The sequence below is a fragment of the Lithobates pipiens genome, unplaced genomic scaffold (genome assembly GCF_037356315.1).
Source record: "Lithobates pipiens isolate NorthernLeopardFrog02 unplaced genomic scaffold, aLitPip1_a1.2 Scaffold_8, whole genome shotgun sequence".
NCBI classification, from domain to species: Eukaryota; Metazoa; Chordata; class Amphibia; order Anura; family Ranidae; genus Lithobates; species Lithobates pipiens.
In genome coordinates this window covers 675,356,931-675,377,134 of record NW_027507903.1, presented here as the reverse complement: position 1 = coordinate 675,377,134, position 20,204 = coordinate 675,356,931, and the positions used below count along the sequence as shown (strand labels likewise).

At 45.1% G+C, this 20,204-nt stretch overlaps 1 protein-coding gene across 2 annotated transcripts in view; it reads left to right on the top strand.

Annotated features, from left to right (window-relative positions):
- Positions 1-20,204, top strand: part of LOC143961987 (NACHT, LRR and PYD domains-containing protein 12-like) — a 164,479-nt gene that overhangs the window by 9,260 nt on the left and 135,015 nt on the right. The window lies entirely within an intron of this gene.

Below are 20,204 nucleotides of genomic sequence, written 5' to 3'. Positions count from 1 at the left end.
TTTGTGCAGCGGAATTACTAGCGCACCTTTTTGGGGAAAAAATATTTATTTAATTAAAAAAATAAGACAGCAGTAAAGTTAGCCCAATTTTTTTTTATATTGTGAAAAATAATGTTACGCCGAGTAAATTGATACCCAACATGTCACGCTTCAAAATTGCGCCCGCTCATGGAATGGCGACAAACTTTTACCATTTAAAATCTCCATAGGCGTCATTTAAAAAAATTCTACAGGTTGCATGTTTTGGGTTACAGAGGAGGTCTAGGGGTAGAATTATTGCTCTCGCTCTACCGATCGCAGCGATACCTCACATGTGTGGTTTGAACACCGCTTTCCTATGCGGGCGCTACTCACGTATGCGTTCACTTCTGCGCAAGCTTGGCGGGACAGGGCGCATTTAAAAAAAAAAAAAAATTTTTTTTAACTTTTTATTTTTTCACTGTTCTTTTTTTTTAAAAAAAAATTGTCATTTTTATTCCTATTACAAGGAATGTAAAAATCCCTTGTAATAGAAAAAGCATGACAGGTCCTCTTATATATGAGATCCGGGGGGGTCAGAGAGACTCACATCTCATATTTACACTAAAATGCAATTAAAAAAAAAAATTGTCATTTGAAAAAAATAAAAAAAATAAAAATGTCCCTCTAAGAGCTATGGGCAATGACATGGAGACAGGTGGGGGGAGGGGGGGCATCTTCCCCTCACTCGTCTCCATGTCACGCCAGGGACAGGTCCAGATCGCCGTCACGGATCTGGCTCCTAACTCTTTTAGCTGGCTCCTAGATTCCAAGCAAATTTATCAAGCCCTGCTGTATATATGGGCTCTGCACAGTACTACTTCTCTTGTCCTGTATGTCGGGTGTAATTCTCGGTATCTGTTCTTATTCTGTATGTATGGACTCTGCACAGTACCACTTCTCTTGTCCTGTATGTCGGGTGTAATTCTCGGTATCTGTTCTTATTCTGTATGTATGGACTCTGCACAGTACCACTTCTCTTGTCCTGTATGTCGGGTGTAATTCTCGGTATCTGTTCTTATTCTGTATGTATGGACTCTGCACAGTACTACTTCTCTAGTCCTGTATTTCAGGTGTAATTCTCGGTATCTGTTCTTATTCTGTATGTATGGACTCTGCACAGTACTACTTCTCTTGTCCTGTATTTCCGGTGTAATTCTCGGTATCTGTTCTTATTCTGTATGTATGGACTCTGCACAGTACTACTTCTCTTGTCCTGTATTTCCGGTGTAATTCTCGGTATCTGTTCTTATTCTGTATGTATGGACTCTGCACAGTACTACTTCTCTTGTCCTGTATTTCCGGTGTAATTCTCGGTTTTTGCTCTTATTCTGTATGTATGGACTCTGCACAGTACTACTTCTCTTGTCCTGTATGTCGGGTGTAATTCTCGGTATCTGTTCTTATTCTGTATGTATGCACTCTGCACAGTACTACTTCTCTTGTCCTGTATTTCCGGTGTAATTCTCGGTATCTGTTCTTATTCTGTATGTATGGACTCTGCACAGTACTACTTCTCTTGTCCTGTATTTCTGGTGTAATTCTCGGTATCTGTTCTTATTCTGTATGTATGGACTCTGCACAGTACTACTTCCCTTGTCCTGTATGCCGAGTGTAATTCTTGGTATCTGTTCTTATTCTGTATGTATGGACTCTGCACAGTACTACTTCTCTTGTCCTGTATTTCTGGTGTAATTCTCGGTATCTGTTCTTATTCTGTATGTATGGACTCTGCACAGTACTACTTCCCTTGTCCTGTATGCCGAGTGTAATTCTTGGTATCTGTTCTTATTCTGTATGTATGGACTCTGCACAGTACCACTTCTCTTGTCCTGTATGTCGGGTGTAATTCTCGGTATCCCCCAAGATATATGAGCATTATATGTTGGCAAACCCCCCCTCTAAAAAAACAAAACAAAACAAATTGAGCACTAATCTGCATGATTACCCCCTAAGCATAAATTGCCCCTCCTCCCAGTACAAATTGCCCCCTTCCCCGTTGAAATCCCCCTTTCCAATACAAATCTTTGTCCTCTGCATTCCGCAAATGCCCCCCCAAAAAAAAATCTCCCCTCCTAGCACAGACCCCCCCCAATCATCCCTACTAGCACAAATCCCCTCCCCCTCTACCATGTCACCACTTCTAGCACAAACTCCCCACATTCCCCCTCCTAGCACAAATACTCGTCTCCCACCCCCTTCACAATACAAATCACCCTGAATCACCTCTTCTAGATCCCCCCTCAGATGTTCCCTGCTGCCCCCCAAATTCCTCCTCCTAACACAAATGCCCTCCCCCCTCAATCCCCCGTGGTGCCCTCTCACCTCACATGATACCACAGTGCCCAGGGCAGCCGCTCCTCCTGCCCCCCCCCCGCCCGGGCCTGACCTCTCCTATATGGCAGGAGAAAAGAGTGAGTGAGGGGCTTATCTGAACCTAGAAGCCCCCTTTAACAATAGGAGGTCCCCAGATACGGCGCCACCCATGTGAATGAGGACGGGGGGGTGGGGGTACATAGTGCCCCTTCTCATTCACATAAAAAGTGAAAATTCGATTAAAAAACACAGATATCGTTATTGACAAATCCTTTATTACCAATTAGCCCCTCCCCCCCACCCACCGAATGTCCCTCAATGGAAATCCACCATCCATTATATTGACGGATAATGAAGATCTACCTCAATCACAACCAACATCTCACCCCAACCCAGCAAAACAAAACTGATGAGATCCGTTCCTAATGATTGGTGACCCGAATAACGGCCTTGGGGTGACAGCTGAGGATAAATACAGGAGAGCTTCTCATTGGAGGATTACCTTCCTTCATACTTCTCAAATCCATTTCTTCTGGGTTTATATAACCCCAATACAGATTTGGACTGAATACCGGACCACTATATATGACAGCTTCCTCTCTCATTGGTTATTAGGAAAGAAGCGGGTGCCGGCACCTCCTGCACCTCCTGCGTCCCCAGCAACCGTGACGTCACCCAACCTCATTTATTCACCGACTAGGAATCCCCATCCATGTAAACAAACAGGTGGTTATAGTGTCACTGATCGCATGACCATATCTGGGCAATGACATCACTGACCGCATGACCATATCTGGGCAATGACATCACTGATCGCATGACCATATCTGGGCAATGACATCACTGACCGCATGACCATATCTGGGCAATGACATCACTGACCGCATGACCATATCTGGGCAATGACATCACTGACCGCATAACCATATCTGGGCAATGACATCACTGACCGCATGATCATATCTGGGCAATGACATCACTGACCGCATGACCACATCTGGGCAATGACATCACTGACCGCATGATCATATCTGGGCAATGACATCACTGACCGCATGACCATATCTGGGCAATGACATCACTGACCGCATGATCATATCTGGGCAATGACATCACTGACCGCATGATCATATCTGGGCAATGACATCACTGACCACATGATCATATCTGGGCAATGACATCACTGACCACATGACCATATCTGGGCAAAGACATCACTGACCACATGACCATAACATAACATCGTGCCCGGACCTCCGGCAGTCATAGAGATCTGTCCCTCGGTTTTCTCTATGACTCCCATATGGCGGTTTCCTTCTCTGGTGTGGATTGTACGGGGAGCCCGGAGAAGCACCAGAGGGCGGCACTAGGGGGATGTCCCCTCCCACCGCCTGTAAGAATGACCAATCGGCTGATCCCACGCTATGATCTTTCTTATGGTGTGTGGAAAGAACAATATATCTGGATGATGCCTGGAGCTGCGCCCGTCATTCAGATATCACCACTGAGAGTCCATGACGTCATATGATGTTCCTCGGACTCCAAGTGCTTAACCCCTTCAGGCTTCAAGGGTAAAACAAATGTTAATGCCTAAGCACAATTTTGCAACTTTGACATGTATTAGTAAAAGCGTACATATCATCACAACTACATGTGCATCAGTGTGGATTATGCCGTGTTTTTTTTAGGACAAACTGGGCTTTCATTTGGTGGTAAATGGTGATGATATCTCCTGATATTATTTTTATATTATTATCAAAGGAAAACGGACCCCAAATAGTAACCCACATTATTCTGTAAATGTAGCCGTATATTTCTTGTTACCACCAGAGAACAACCCACAATAAATGCCCCTGCTCCTGATGACGGCGGTGATACCACATATGTGGATGTTATACAATAAAACACATTTCTATCAGCGCAGATAATAATGACCTCAATCACTAAGTAGTGAGAAGAGTGATGGGGGATGTTTAGGAATCACAACATTCCAGCCATCCATCCATCCCACCCATGCTCAGAAATACTCTCCCATCATGTATTTGATATATGTTTGAAGGTTTTTATTTAGCGACTTCGTGCCCACGCTATAGCCGAAAGACAAATACAGCGTGGACGCTAACTGCCGGGAGGGTGTCCCTGGACGTCCTCCTGTTTATTCTCTCCCTGCACACCCTCGAGGGCGCGCATCGGGGAAAATCTGTGTTGGCCGTGTCCTTTGGACATGGGCAATCACAGATCGCTGTAAACAGCCAATCACAGCGGCCGTTTACAGTGTGATCGTAGCTGTCAATGAGAGATGATCTCAAATGTAAACATATGAGATCATCTCTCATCGCCGGCTCTCCCTCCTCACACAGAGACAGCGTGGGAGGGGGGAGAGCGACCTGTGCTTTTTTCAGTGAGTGTAAAATATATACACAGTGTTACAGTGCCCACAGTACCCATCAGTGCCATCTGCCAGCCCCATCTGCCAGAGCCATCTGCCAGAGCCATCTTCCATCTGCCAGTGCCATCTGCCAGCTCCATCTGCCACAGCCAGTGCCATCTGCCAGATCTGCCACCAGTGCCATCTGGCAGTGTCACATGTCAGTGCCACATATCAGTGCCATCTGTCAGTGCCACCTGTCGTCAGTGCCACGTATCAGTGTCACCTGTCATAATCACCTGCCACATCAGTGTCACCTGTCAGTGTCATCTGCCACATCAGTGTCACATATCAGTGCCATCTGCCAGCTCCATCTGCCACAGCCAGTGCCATCTGCCAGTGCCAGTGCCATCTGCCAGTGCCAGTGCCATCTGCCAGAACCATCTGCCAGTGCCATCTGCCACCAGTGCCATCTGCCAGTGTCACGTGTCAGTGCCACGTATCAGTGACATCTGTCAGTGCAACCTGCCACATCAGTGTCAGCTCTCATCTGTGTCACCTGTCAGTGTCATCTGCCACATCAGTGTCACATATCAGTGCCATTTGTGATCTCTAAGAATGTCACAAAGGTTATATTCAGCTGAGGAGGCATGCGATATTCTTGCAGCCGACGAGAGCAACGGGGAGCTCTCTGCTTCGGATTCTTCCTCATATTCAGATTCTGAGTCTGACATGAACTACGGGCCTGTCCTCAGCAGTGGTACAATGACAGCGTCAGAGGAGGAAGATGAGAGTCCGCCCGTCAGATGAAGGCGTACTGGTGAGGAGGCAGTGCCATCCACCAGCACCGCAGTGCCATCCACCAGCACCGCAGTGCCATCCACCAGCACCGCAGTACCTCGGCAAAGGCCAAGTACCAGTGGGGTGTCACCTCAGCCCGAAAGGGTTAAGTCCCATGCCAGCCTTCCCTATTCCCTTCAGAACCCCTTGTGGCTTCCTCCTAATTCAGGAGAAGCTATCATTCCCCCTTTCACTGCCCACCCAGGAGTCCAGGTGGACACAGAACATTTTTCCCCGATAGACTTTTTCCATTTAATTTTTACTGAGGACATGCTTGCATCGATTGTGGCCCAGTGCAACCTGTATGCCCAACAATTTATAGCAAGTAATCCAAAGTCCTCTTTGTGTGCGGAAACATCCAGACATAACCCGGCCCTGCAATGTGATATAAATAGTTGCTGTCATGGTTGTCCGCATAACTTTTTTCAGGGGGCATTATTATATGGTCTGGTCATGTGATCTTACCTGTGTCAGTCAACGGCGGCTGCAGGGGAGAAAGTGCTTGGCAACGGGCAGTGGCGGCTGGTGCTCAAAATTTTTGGGGGGGCACAAACAAACTGAAAAAAACCCCATCAAACGCAGTCTCACTGTGTGCCATCAAACGCAGTCTCACTGTGCCCCATCACATGCAGCCTCACTTGCTTACCTTACAGGTAGCTTCACTCGGGCTTTGCATTCCATGGAGCTGCTGACGTCACTTCCGGTTCCCCTCTGGATAAGGGAAACCAGAAGTAACCTCCTAATTTGAACAACAAAGCTCCCGCCCGTACTAATACTACGGGCGGAAGCTGTTCAGTGCTTTGGAATGCACTGCAAAGCAGGTTAAAAGCCGGCAAATGAAGAGCCTCGTCTGCAATCTTGTGGTTGCATTTACGTGGCGCTTCCCATAGTTTACTGTGTCCGGCACCCAAACACAGTGCACTTAAAGAACATTTTTTTTTCTATTTTATTTTTTGTAAAAGGGACTTTAAAAAAAATTAAATAAATTGTGACTGCTGGGTGAGGGGGCGGCGCAAATGCACCCCCTATGGATGGGGCGCCACTGGCGATGGCTGATAAAGCCTGAAGAGGTGATGCCACTCATAGGTTCACAGTTGTTATTGGTGCTCCCTCCTCTCCTCTGTATACGCTGCTGGATCACACAGGTGAGATAACATGACCAGAATGGAACAGTCTGAAAATAGGTTAGTCTGCATAGGTGTTAGGTTAGGGTAAGAGGGCAGGGGAAGATTTTAAGGCTAGCGTAAGCTAGAATTCTACTTTCAATCTACCCTCCCTATCGTGGCTTGTGGCAGTGTTAAAGCAGAGCTCCACCCAAAGGGGAAGCTCCAATTGTTTGTACCCTCCCCCTTCCACTGCCACATTTGGCACTTTTTGGAGGAGAGAGTGTACCTGGTTTTGCTGTGGCGATCTAAGCCACATGCAAAATATGCTGCGAGCGACCACAGCAAGTGAAGGTATAAATAAATATACAATTAGGCAATCAATCAATTACACACAAAAAAAACAACACCAGCATGGTGCAGCATTGGCTTAAGCCAGTGGAAATTGTAAAATCTATATGGACACCATAGCATCTTTATGATGTTGTGCCAATACAGCTGCTTTTCTGCCCATATAAATGCTGGTGTGCCTCTATATGGGTGCAACAGCATCTATATAGGCACAATAGCAGTTATATGGGCGCAATGGCATAAAGATGATATTCTGTCAATACTGTATAATTCCTATTGTGGCCATACAAATGCTACTGTCTCCTATTGTGCCCAGTGATACTGACCTTGCAGTACTGCCAGTGCCGGGACAAGGTTATCTGGTGACCGGGGCGAAGATGCTAAACTGTGCTAAAATTTGTGTGTCTTTAGTTAGCCTAAAATACAGATTTCTTGTAAAATATTAACAGCTACATACAGAATGCCCAAAATGATTTATACTGAGTGAGAGAGAGATTTTTAGACATTTGTAACTGACCTTAAAGAATATGTAACTGATCACATGCTTGGTCAGAAATGAATTCTTGCAGACACTCACCGTCTTTGCAGTCAAAACATGTAGCCTTAAAAATGTCCATTACAGATTTGTAATGAGCCTGGAAATTAGTAGAATTGTCCTTGTCTGGGGTCGTATCAGAGTTGCTGGATACTGATAAGTAGGGGTGAGCTTGATGTTCGGGTCAAACATGAGTTTGACTCGAACATTGGGTATTCACAGAAGAACAAACATTATGGGGCGTTTGTGGGAAATTTGTGCGGAACGCCCCACAATGCACTGTGAGATCGCAGTGAATTGCTGTATGATGATTGGCCAAAGCATGCACCTGACCTGCATGCTTTGGCCAATCCCAGCGCCCTCTGCTAAGAGAGCCATATTTGGCCAAAGGCAGGGTGTCTTTGGCCAATCATGGCTCGCGGGGACTAAGTCTATACCCCACGCTATATAAGGCTGCCTGCATGTCGGCCCCGTGTAGTGTTGTTGGCGTGGATGGAGAGCTTGATTTAGATTAAGCAAGCAGATTATTTAGTTAGTGGCAGTGTGTGTGTGTGTGTATATATATATATATATATATATATATATATATATATATATATATATATATATATATATATATATATATATATATATATATATATATATATATATATATATATACATACATACATACATACATACATACATATACTCGGCAACCAGTCAGTATAGCTTATGTCTAAAGTGCATTCAGTGGTGTACTATTTCTAATCTACTTCAGGCGGTGTATTTGAGATTTTATATATATATATATTGTAATGTTCGGGGGACCAGGTAGACCGCAGGACACAGGCTTTTCATACAACAAAGGGTTTATTAACTTAAATAGCTTTACAGCAGCCAAAAACAAAAGGAAAAAGATTTGTAGTCTCACCGACTTGCAAAGTCCAGAACAGCTGTCCTTATCAGAAACAGAGCTTGGTCTTGATGGCAGGTAGCTTCCCCTGCCAGGAGCCTTCCAAACAGGACACTGCTGTCCACTTCATTTGCTGCAACCCAAAACAAACGCCAAACACCATCCACCATGTGTTCTCCACTCCTCCACACACACCTACCACTTCCTGTCTTGTTTTTTAAAGGCACTCCCTTAACAGGTGGGTTAATCAATTTTATTCATTTAAAAAGACCACAACCCAAACAGAGGGGAAATATAGCGTCCTTCCAGGACCCAGCCACGGCGTCCTGTACATATCCCCCCCCTGTGCCCCAACGCCAAGGAGGTGGAGGCAACAGTGGAGCTCAAACAATGGACTCGGGAGAGGGCATCTGCATTTTGATGCAGTCTCCCGGGCCTATGCTCCACTACAAATTTAAATTCCTGGAGTGCCAGGAACCACCGGGTAACCCTGGCATTAGTCCCTTTTCCCTGTCTCAGCCATGTTAAAGGGGCATGGTCAGAAATCAACCTAAACTTCCTTCCCAAAAGGTAATATCTGAGGGATTCCAGAGCCCACTTAATGGCCAGACACTCTCGTTCAATTATGGCATAGTTTTTCTCCGCTGGTGTTAACTTCCTGCTGAGGAAGACTATCGGGTGTTCCTCGCCATGAATAACCTGTGACAACACCGCTCCCAATCCTACATCGGAAGCATCAGTCTGGACAACAAATTCTTTTGAAAAATTGGGTGTTACAAGGACAGGGTGTTGGCACAGCGCCGCCTTGAGCTCCAAAAAAGCCTTCTCAGCGTCTGCATTCCACTCCACCATGACCGATTTCCGACCCTTAGTCAGATCGGTCAACGGAGCCGCCAACGTGGCAAAGTTGGGTACAAACCTCCTGTAGTATCCCACTATGCCCAGGAATGCACGTACCTGCTTTTTTGTGAGGGGGCGGGGCCAATTCTGTATAGCCTCTATCTTGTTGACCTGAGGTTTCACTACCCCTCTACCCACGATATAACCCAGGTATTTCACCTCCTCCATTCCCAAAGCACATTTTTCAGGGTTTATTGTAAACCCCTCCTTCCAAAGAGAGTCCAGCACTGCCTGCACTTTGGGCAAATGTGATTCCCAGTCTTTGCTAAAAATGACTATATCGTCCAAGTACACTGAGGCATACTTCCGGTGAGGTCGTAAAATCCTATCCATTGCTCTCTGGAACGTGGCTGGAGCAGTTTGCAATCCAAAAGGCATCCTTTTGTACTGAAAACTCCCCTCTGGGGTAGAAAAAGCTGTTTTCTCTCTAGCGGCCTTAGTCAACGGTATTTGCCAATACCCCTTGGTAAGGTCTAAGGTAGTGATATACCTGGCTGGACCTAGTCTCTCGATAAGCTCATCTACCCGGGGCATGGGGTAGGCATCAAACCGGGAAACTTCATTAAGTTTCCGGAAATCATTGCAAAATCGCAGAGTCCCGTTGGGCTTCGGTACCAACACAATCGGGCTCGACCACTCACTCTGCGATTCCTCAATAATCCCTAGGTCTAACATCTTTTTTACTTCCTCTGAAACGGCCTTCCTTTGAGCCTCTGGGATGCGGTAGGGCCGGACAAAAACTTTGACTCCTGGTTCCGTGATAATATCATGCTCTATGACACTAGTGAGCCCTGGCAAGTCTGAAAATTTTTCTTTATTTCTCTGCAAGAACTCCTTTGCCTGCTGACTTTGGGTTTTAGACAGGGTATTTGCTACTTGGACACTCTCCACCCCAACCCGAGGCTCAAGTTTTGTACTAGCCAGGGAGGTCACTGGTTCCCTGTCTGTCCAGGGCTTTAGCAAGTTTACATGATATATCTGGAAGGGTTTCCTCTTGCCTGGCTGGTGGACTCTATAATTTACCTCTCCCACTTTTTCTACAACCTTGAAAGGGCCTTGCCATCTGGCCAAAAACTTACTTTCCACAGTGGGAATCAACACTGCTACTCGATCCCCCACTTGGAAGTTCCTAATTTTGGCTGCCCTATTATAGACCCGTCGTTGAGCCTCCTGGGCTTTTTGTAAGTGTTCCTTAACTAGCGGCATCACCGTTCGGATCCTCTCCTGCATTTGAGAGACATATTCAAGAACACTTTTATGCTGAATTGGTTCACTTTCCCATTCTTCTTTAACAAAGTCCAGTAATCCACGAGGTCTCCGCCCATATACCAATTCAAAAGGCGAAAACCCAGTGGAGGCCTGGGGCACTTCTCGGATAGCAAACAGGAGAGCTGGTAACAGGCAGTCCCAGTCTTTCCCATCCCTTTGTACCACTCTCTTGAGCATAGACTTAAGGGTCTTATTAAAACGTTCTACCAATCCATCTGTTTGGGGATGGTAGACCGATGTGCGCAGCTGTTTAATCCGGAACAGTTTACATACATCAGCCATAACCTTCGACATAAACGGGGTGCCCTGGTCTGTGAGAATTTCCTTGGGAAAACCTGTCCGTGTAAACAACTGGAATAACTCCCGTGCAATAGCCTTAGAGGAGGTATTCCGCAGGGGTAGCGCCTCAGGATATCGAGTGGCATAGTCGAGGATCACCAGTATGTAAGAATGACCTCGAGCCGACTTTACCAAGGGACCCACTATATCCATGGCTATCCTCTCGAATGGGACCTCAATTATGGGCAGAGGGACCAACGGGCTCCGGAAATGGGTCGCCGGAGCGGTCAACTGACAGGTGGGACAAGAGGTACAGTATCTTCTTACCTCTGCTTTCAAGCCTGGCCAGTAAAACCGGTCGGCGATCCGTGCCTCCGTCTTTTCAACTCCCAGGTGTCCCCCTAAAACATCATCATGGGCCAGTTCCAGGACCTTGCGTCTATACTGTTGGGGTACCAATAATTGTTCTACCACATTTTCTCTCACTTTAGTAACCCGATAAAGCAATTCATTACATATTGAAAAATGTGGCCACCGCTCATTAGCACCTGGCTCTTGGGGCTCCCCATTTATAACTACAACCTGTTCCCGTGCCCTGGCCAAAGTGGGGTCCTGCATCTGGGCAGTACCAAATGTCCCCTGGGGAACACCCAAATCTGGCAAGTCAGGGGTAGAGGCCATTTCCTCATCCTCTTCCCCCAGCATTACCTGAAGCGGGGAAGGTTCCCCCCCCTCAGTGTTCAGGTAGGTCTGAGAACCCCACATATTGACATCCTTAACAGTATCAGCACTATTTTCATCATTATTAACAAAAGTCTTGGCGTTTTTATCAACTGGGTCCATATTACGAATATGTGGCATCTCAGGGTTATTACCCTCAACAACAGGAACAGAGGGACTAGTTTCTTCCCAGTCTCTGGACCTTTCAGACAGTTCTCCTTGTCTCCAAAGTTTTGTAAATAACGGACAGTCACGTCCTATGATAACGTCATGTACCAAGTTCTTTACCACCCCCACCTCTTGAGTACCAGTGCCACATGCTGTGGAGATGGACACCGAGATGAGAGGGTACTCTCTAGTGTCCCCATGAATGCACACAACCCGCAACCTTTTGCTTACCGGACCGATCTTCCCAATTACTCTAGGGTGAACCAGGGTTATCATGCTTCCAGAGTCCAGCAAAGCCTGTGCAGGGTGGTGGTTCACTTGGACTTCACACTCAAACTTCCCCTCTCCAAGGTCAAGATGTGTTGTACACGCTTTATGGGCATAAAAAGACCCCCTCCGAAGAACCCCGCATTCCATGGGTTCTTCCTGCAATGGGCAGTGGGCCCGGGTATGGCCCCAGGCATGACATCGCCAACATTGTACATCCCCTCCTCTCCGATCAGGAACAGGTCGCTGAGGGGGTAACGGGTGTGACTCTTGGCCTTCTGGGGTGTTGGTTCCAGGGCTCCTGGGGACATCCTTTCGAAGGGCGGCAGTTGGTCGGAAGGGCCGTGGCAGACTGGGCCCTTGACGCTTGGTGGGGCCAAGCAGATCCTCCACCACCGTGTATCGTTCCACCATCTCAACAAGGCAGTTTGCGGTTTTGGGGTCTCCATGGCTGACCCACCGTTGAAGGTCATCTGGCAGTGACCTTAAGTATCGGTCCAGCACGACCCGCTCCACAATTTGGGGGCCAGACAACACTTCGGGCTGCAGCCATTTTTTTACTAGTTGCACCAGGTCATGCATTTGAGATCGCGGTGGCCGGTTTGAACGATACTTCCATTGGTGCACTCGTTGGGCCCGAACGGCCGTAGTCACCCCCAACCGAGCCAGTATTTCTGCCTTTAGTTTTTGATAATTTTTAGCATCTTCTGGTGGTAGGTCAAAATAGGCTTTTTGAGAATCTCCGGTGAGGAAAGGAGCAATTAAGCCGGCCCACTGGTCCTGGGGCCACCCTTCTCTCTCTGCCGTCCTCTCAAATGTTGCCAGAAACGCCTCTACGTCATCACTCAGGGACAACTTCTGCAAAAAATGGCTTGCCCTTATGGTCACCTGGTTGCCAGGGGCAACGGCCACTTGTTCACGGCCCTGCGAAAGCTGCTGCACTGCTTCTTTTAAGGCCGCCATCTGAGCCTGCATAACCTCTTGTTGGGTCGCTAGCTGGGCTGCTAACTGGGCCACCAACTCGTTGTGGTGCGTTTTTTGTACCTCCAGCTGGGTTGCTAAGCGCTGATTAGCTTCTTCATGGCGAGTCTGCGCTTGTATATTAGCTAAGGACAGCTGTTTAATTAGCTCCTCCATTGTTTCAGCTTTCAACAGTTGTGCAGCTTTAACACAGGACATAAATTCACTGTACTGTCCCTTTAAATGTCAGTTCAGATCCAATGCAGCAAAAAAAAAAAAAAAAATATAGCAAGAAAACGCCTGTTACTTTGTCCTGCCCGCATTCGAGCACCACTTGTAATGTTCGGGGGACCAGGTAGACCGCAGGACACAGGCTTTTCATACAACAAAGGGTTTATTAACTTAAATAGCTTTACAGCAGCCAAAAACAAAAGGAAAAAGATTTGTAGTCTCACCGACTTGCAAAGTCCAGAACAGCTGTCCTTATCAGAAACAGAGCTTGGTCTTGATGGCAGGTAGCTTCCCCTGCCAGGAGCCTTCCAAACAGGACACTTCTGTCCACTTCATTTGCTGCAACCCAAAACAAACGCCAAACACCATCCACCATGTGTTCTCCACTCCTCCACACACACCTACCACTTCCTGTCTTGTTTTTTAAAGGCACTCCCTTAACAGGTGGGTTAATCAATTTTATTCATTTAAAAAGACCACAACCCAAACAGAGGGGAAATATAGCGTCCTTCCAGGACCCAGCCACGGCGTCCTGTACAATATATATATATATATATATATATATATATATATATATATATATACACTGTATATACAAACACACATACACAGTGTAGCCTATACCTACAGTGCATTCCATGGTGTACCGTTTCTACTACTTTTCTGGTGGTCTACATGGTCCACAATACTGTGCAACCATAGAACAGTTGCTACTACTTTTCTGGGGGTGTACACAATACAGTGCAGTGTGCCAAACAAAATATACATCATGTTCGGAAGGCCACCAAGGAAAGGGAGACGCTCACAGGCCACTGAAAGAGGGCAAGCAGGCTCTGTGTCTACAGTCAACAGTGCTGAACATGGTGGATCCTCTGCAGGTGGCCGTGGGGCACGCTTGTCCTTTTTATTTTTTTTTATTTTTTTTCTGCTGCTGGCCATGTTATTGAGCCAGAACATACAGAATAGTTGGTGGAGTGGATAACAAAGCCGTCCTCATCCTCTGTCACCCAGGCTCAGAGTAGTTTGCCTTCCAATGCAGATGCCAAAGCGGCCTATTCCATCGGCTCCATGTCAACAGTCACTCCTTCCCTAGCTCCACCATCATGCATGGAGGAGTCCCCCGAACTATTTGACCATAGTATCGGGTACATGCTGATGTAGTTATTGGCCTTAAAATGGGTATGGGGGCCCAGGGCCCACCCTAAGTGACATATATCAATGTCACCAATTTGGACAACCCCAAAAAGGAAACAAGGAGAACTGCCTTTAAACATGCACAATTGCTGAAAAGCTAGTAACTTGGGAGGGGGGGGGGGGGGGGTTACTCTGCCTGTAAATTGGTGCATTTGTAGCATGTACCCAAAATGCTGCTTCACAGATGTACGGCTTTAGAGAAAAGTTAGGCCTCGTGTACACCGCTGCTGGTAAATGGACATTCAGAGGCAGTTGGATATTTATTTTATGTTATCTTATGTGTACATGTACACAGGTTCATTTAATGTTGTTTTTAGGCAGTTGCATTTAGGGGCTTTTCTTTGAAGGCAAAAAAATTAGTTCAGGCGCCAAAGTTTCTGACGTTTCAGACTCCAAACGCGGTACTGGCATTTAGCCGCATTTTTATTTACAAGCGTTTTTAAAGGTGCCCTATCTTTTTTTTTTTTTTTTACATCACAAAACTTAAAAATGATAGCAAATGATGAAAAAACACAAAAAAAATGAAAAATATTTCAAAGGTGGCAATGGACATGAGAGAAATTATCAGGGAAACTACACAACTGTATATACATGTTGGAAAAATATCCTACAAACATGCTCTACGCAATCAATGGATGAGTCCGGTAGCGATGAACTCTGGTCCTCGCACGCAATTTCCGACGTCTTTCCAGCCTCATCAACAGCAATGTCAGGAGCATTTCCTCACATATACTCATTATGGGATCCATAGTAAAAGCACCAAAATTGAGGTAGATACAAGTACACTGCTGCTCCTCACTCTGGTCTCACAGATTGGCTGAAATAGTTAAATAATACAGTTTTTTGTGCTTTGGGAGGGTCTTATGATGTTATCTTAAATAAATGCTCCTAGACACGAACGCTGCAAAACGCAACTAAACGCAGCATGCAAATGTCGGTTTCAAGCTGTCAAAAAATCGTTCAGAAGAGGTTGCCTCAGCACCCCGTTTACATTAGGTCTTACAAATCTACATTGCAGCTGCAAGATTTTAACACCAAAAAAATAGCCTGCCCCCAATACATACAAGGTCATTTGGGTCTGTTAAGGCTTATAATGAGAACCCCCACGTGAAAAATCCCACCAAAACTACGAACAAACCCCTAGCCAAACACACAGCAAGCCAGCCCATAAAAAGGGGGTGAATGCTTGGGGGCAGGAAGGGCTCAGGAACCCCAAAAGTAAACTTTTTTTTTTAAACAAAATCACAAAACATAAACACACCAAAATGCAAAAATAGTTATAATTCCATGGAATTTTTTTTATTTTTTATAAACAGATGTGCAGAAATAGTTACTTAACCCCTTCCCGCCGAGCGTACGCAGATGTGCGTACTCGGCTTCCGGGGGGTATACCGGGATGATGCCCGTACCTGCAGGCATCATCCCAGTACCGTTTTGTTCAGCTGGCGATTGGCTATCCAGGCATAACAACTGATGTGGCTAAAAGCCGCTCGGCTGTTATGCCGGAGGAGCGGGAGGGGACGACCCCCTCCCGCCGCCTCCCGCCGCTGTTACTGGTGCTCCCGATCGAGCGGGAGCACCGATTCAAAATCTGCTGCCTTCGGCTGCTGGGCAGGGACTGGAACGAAGCCATAATCGGCTTCGTTCCAGTCTTCTCGTCGTAAACACGGAAGCGACGTCATGACGTCACTTCCCGTTTACTCGGCTGCCAATGGCGCCGGTTTAAAAAAAATATCCGGTATTCAGAATCACCGTTTTCGGCGATCTGAATACACTGAAGTGTAAAGGAGGGGTGGGGGGTCTTTTAGACCCCCGATCCCTCCATAAAGAGTACCTGTCACCACCTATTACTGTCACAAGGGATGTTAGCATTCCTTGTGACAGCAATAAAAGTGATCAATTTTTTTTTTTTTTTTTTTAAAACAATTTAGTCATTTTAAAAAAAATAAAATAAGTAAAAAAATAAAAAAAATTTTTTTAAAGCGCCCGCCATCCCCGCGAGCTCGCGAAGCAAAGAAAACGCATATGGAAGTCGCGCCCGCGTATGTAAACGGTGTTCAAATCACACATGTGAGGTATCGCCGTGATCGTCAGAGCGAGAGCAATAATTCTAGCACTAGACCTCCTCTGTAACGCTAACCTGGTAACCGTAAAAAAAAAAATTAAAGCGTCGCCTATTGCGATTTTTAGGTACCCTACTTTGTCGTCAATCCACAAGTGCGCGCAATTATAAAGTGTGACATGTTTGGTATCTATTTACTCGGCGTAACATTATCTTTCACATTATGCAAAAAAATTGGGCTAATTTTACTGTTTTTTTTATTCATGAAAGTGTCCCTTTTCCCAAAAAGTTGCGTTTAAAACACCGCTGCACAAATACCCTGTGACATAAAATATTGCAACAATCGCCGTTTTATTCTCTAGAGTCTCTGCTAAAAAAATATATATAATGTTTGGGGGTTCCAAGTAATTTTCTAGTAAAAAATATGGATTTTAACTTGTAAACACCAAATTCCAAAAATAGGCTGAGTCATGAAAGGGTTAATTAGAAACAGAATAATTAAATATTCAAACATAATCTATAATCTGATGTGACAACCCCCGATTGTTGATCCATGGCGTACAAAAAAAAGGGAACAAAAGTATAATCTGAAAAGGGGGAAAAAACAGAAGAAAAAGAGAACAGAAATAGGAAGAAAAAAGAAAGAAGGAAGGATAAAAAGGAGAAAAGATAGGAAAAAGAAAAAAGGGGAAGAGAAAAAATATAAAAATTAAAATGGGGAAGGAAGAATGGACAAATAATAAGAATATACCAATATTAAATGCTGGACTGTAGGCTAGATCTGGGTAAAGCACAGATTTACATTGTATTGGAAGGAGAACATATACAGCGATCAATAACTATAAAAAAAGACTTGAAGCTTATATATTCATTTAACCCTGGAAAAACGGTTGTGTCCAAATTGTGAATCCACTTAGTCTCAAATTGGAGTAATCTGCTGTCAATTCCGCCACTTCTAGCATGTATTGGTACATGTTCTAGGGCAGCGAATGTGACCGCATGCGGATCATAGTTCTGTTGTGCTCCAACATGTGTGTTGATAGCTGTTGTTGTGCTTCATTTGTACATAGGTTTAATGTGATCTCTAATACGAACATGAAAGGGTCGTTTCATCTTGCTAACGTAGTAGGAACCACATCGGCAAGTAGCTAAGTATATGATACCCACTGTCTTGCAAGTTACTCAATGTCTAATTGTATGAGTAAGTCCATTGGGAAGAAAAAGTTTTATGTAAATAAAATTGACTGACATTTTATGTAATCTTTCTTGTAATCTTGTACCTCTTGGCACCGCTATAATCCCCTTTCTCTATTCCCATTTACAAACATTTTGTCCAATAATTGGGATGAGGTGCCATATATATTGAGGATTTCCAGCCATACTACTTTTTTCATGTGGCCTTGTTTGGTATAGGATGGGGTTGGGTGATCGCTCTTCTCGCCCCTTTCCTAGCTGCCCCTGATTTGCTCTGAAAAAAGATGTGGTTTGAATTGGTGAAGGCAACTCACAGCCTTTGGAGAATGGAGTGGAGTGTGGAGTTAAAAGCAAAAGTTAGCCCATGGAAATCCAAGGGGTTGGGGGGAGGGGGGGACAAGAGCATTGGAGAATGGAGTGTGGAGTTCCCCTTTAAAAGCATTAGAGGGGGAAGGTTAAATGCCCCTTTAGGAGAATCTAGAGGAGCGAGAGTCTTTTTACATAATTTTAACAAGGTGCATTTCACATGTTGGCAACGTAACACGCTAACATGACCTGTGTGCAAATCTCCTTAAAAAATAAATAAAGGTGAAACAGCGTAAAAATGTAAGGTTTAGAGGTGCGCCCGTTCAACCCACAAAATTGCATTTGCGTTGCTTGACATTTACTAAGATTTTGGCCGCGCACTGAACAAACACATTTAAATGAGCACAAGAGCCGCTTGCGCATGCACAGTGCATACATTGATCTCACGCAGTTCCAAACATACTTGCAGGCACAGCAGGTTTTCTCTGAAAATTTTACTTTTTCATTCTATTTTGGGCATATTTGTTACTTGGGCAGTTGTTACTAAACTTCCCCACATCACCCCATAATATTGGCACCTCCATCTTCTGTTAATATTTAATTGAAGATGCCGTGAGCCATGTCCATAGTGGCGCTCAGATTGCATTCTCCAATGCTCCAAGATCACTATAGTAAATGGGGGATTGGTGACCTGTTCCTGGCGCACTGTTTTGTAAATTGGAAAATATGCATTGTGCCTCACCATGCGCCTCTTCTAATGGCACACAGCATTCATAAATCAGCCCCTTTGTTCTCATGTCACACTTTTGTATTTCATTTGCTGGACTTGTAATTTTTTTTCAATAAATATCTAATATAAAAATAAATCCTCTTTATACCAGTGTTGTGTGAGGACCATTATAACACATGGGGCGTTATTTACGAAAGGCAAATCCACTTTTCACAACAAGCGCACTTGAAAATACAGTCACTGTAAAGCCGAGGGGGACATGCAAGGAAAATAAAAAAAACAGCATTTTAGCTTGGACATGATTGGATGATAAAATCAGCAGAGCTTCCCCTCATTTCAGGTCTTCCCCTCAGATTTACAGCGACTGCACTTCCAAGTGCACTTGTAGTGCAAAGTGGATTTGCCTTTCATACATAACCCCCATTGTCTGTTGGATTAAATGTGTCTTTGTAACTAATTGCTCTGTATGCAAACTTTCCCTTCACAGCCGACTCCAATGCCGTGTGCACACGATCGGACATTCCTACAACAAAATCCATGTTTGGTTTTTTTCCAACGGATGTTGGCTCAAACTTGCCTTGCATACACACGGTCACACAAAGTTGGTCAGAATTTCCAAACATCAAGAACGCGGTGACGTACAACACGTACGACAAGCAGAGAAAATGAAGTTCAATAGCCAGCACGGCTCTTCTGCTTGATTCTGACCATGCGTAGAACTTTGTGTGTCGGAATTGTGTACACACGATCGGAATTTACAACGGATTTTGTTGTCGGAAAATTTAAGATCCAGATCTCAAATTTTGTGTGTCGGAAATTCCGATGGAAAAAGTCCAATGGAGTTTACACATGGTCGGAATTTCCGACAACAAGCTCTGATCGCACATTTTCCGTCTGAAAGTCCTACTGTGTGTACGCGGCATAGAGTCTTTGTAGTTTTATAACATTTGTAACCTGCGGTTCATCAGAAGGTTATTCTCCTTCAGAATTCATATGATTAATTATAATTTAATATCATAAAACCTGACATATCAGTATACTGTACAGTATAGTCTGGGTTGAAGAACACACACAGATCCCATCCATTAAAGTGTACTGTACACCTTTCTCTGACAAAGTGGCCACTAAAGAGTCACGCAATGTGTTTGTGTTTTACCACAGATCAGTGTGACCACAGATACCAGGGTGCCTTGATGTGGCTCTGTGGCTCACGCATGCGTTTGCAAATGCGTGCGGACTAAACCCCTGTTTTTAACGCATACTGTTAGACAGGTTAATTTGGTTGTCTGCGAGCTGGTGGTAAGTAGGCTTTGTTTTTTTTCCCTGGGCATTCCCCAGACTTTGTTGTTACGTGTTTGTGTTTTAACCTGTTGTTTTTATGATGAATAAATACTGAAATCCTGAAGTATCCACTTGGAAGCATCTTATTAGTGAATGGAGGTCTCTGCTGACCACACACGGCTTCCATTTTGGGGCCTTCTCCTTTTTATCACCTGAC